General features: G+C 34.7%; 1 non-coding gene across 1 annotated transcript; it reads left to right on the forward strand.

Moving 5' to 3' along the window:
- Positions 1–395: 395 nt before the first annotated feature.
- On the forward strand, positions 396–600 carry LOC127235083 (small nucleolar RNA SNORA73 family). The gene has a single exon (XR_007835673.1). It is a non-coding gene; the product is annotated as a small nucleolar RNA SNORA73 family (small nucleolar RNA).
- The last annotated feature ends 632 nt before the right edge of the window (positions 601–1,232 follow it).

Here is a 1,232-nt window from a genome sequence, read left to right on the forward strand (position 1 = left end):
GGGTAACCATCATCCTCTCTTCATTTCAGGAATACTGACTCTTTGCTACTATCTTAGGCACTTCAGGGGTATTTCACATATGATTTTTGTTCTAGGTTTCTCATCACTTCTTTTCGGTTTCTCACTCATCAGACTGAAACTAACATCTTTCTACTAAACTGCCATATGGTAAATAGCAGTTTTTTATTTTAGTGTTGAATATTTGCAATGTCTATCTCTATTTAAACTCCATGCTTGAAGGGACCCTTTTGTTAAAATAAGAATACCATATGTATGTAGCCATACAAGGCATATCATGGCTTCTTTAAAGTCTAGGAGGTAGAAGGTACCAGATTAATATTTCTTCACAACAAGAGATAACTAAATTCTTGACAATATAGAAATGTTCTGTTTATCCATTGTGGATACCCTGGGAGGTCACTGTCCCCAGGCTCTGTCCTAGTGGCATAGGGGAACATATTTGCCCTGCTATGTGATGTACAGTCTTTTTCCACAATGTTGGAGATAAAGCTGGGCTTTGAGTATGTGCTTGCATATTCCTACGACTTCTCAGAGTCCTGTGAATGGTGACTGAGGAGACAACCCATGCAGGAAACAAAAGTCTCAGATGCTAAGGGTTTCAGTCATCTACTTTTAGGAATCTAACATATGTGAATATTATTGGAAATACGATGTTCTGTTTAAAACAAAAACAGATTTTATCAATGGAAAACAAAGTTTTTAATGAACTATAGCCTTTTTTATTTCCAAAAGATATCAACCAATTTGAAAAAATTATCAATACTTCTCAAATTGTCTTTCCTAAGTTGTCCAACAAAGAAATGATAATCCTATGAAGGACTAAAGTAACTGGGCACAATAGCTAGGCTCATGCAATGGTACACTATATTGGGCACACCTAAAACCTGTAAGTATAAAATAATTAGAATCATTAAGTAAGTCCATTTAAATCAGTATCTTAAATATTTATCCCCTCTTTATGTAGTTCATTACCATTGTCGCAGCAAAGGCTTTTATAATTTCTTACCTGTAATGTTTCAATTATCGTTTTATAATACCCCTGAATTTAATATTTCCATAGATCATTCTTCCTTCATACATTCATCAATTAATCTTCTAAATGAAGTGTGACTAAGTCCCTCTCTGGTTCAGAATCATTTATTTGCCTTATGGCATGTCCATCATAATGTCCAGAACGTCTCAACCTCACAAAGTTCTTTTGTGATAACTGA

The sequence above is a fragment of the Phodopus roborovskii genome, unplaced genomic scaffold, assembly GCF_943737965.1.
Source record: "Phodopus roborovskii unplaced genomic scaffold, PHOROB, whole genome shotgun sequence".
Taxonomy (NCBI): Eukaryota; Metazoa; Chordata; class Mammalia; order Rodentia; family Cricetidae; genus Phodopus; species Phodopus roborovskii.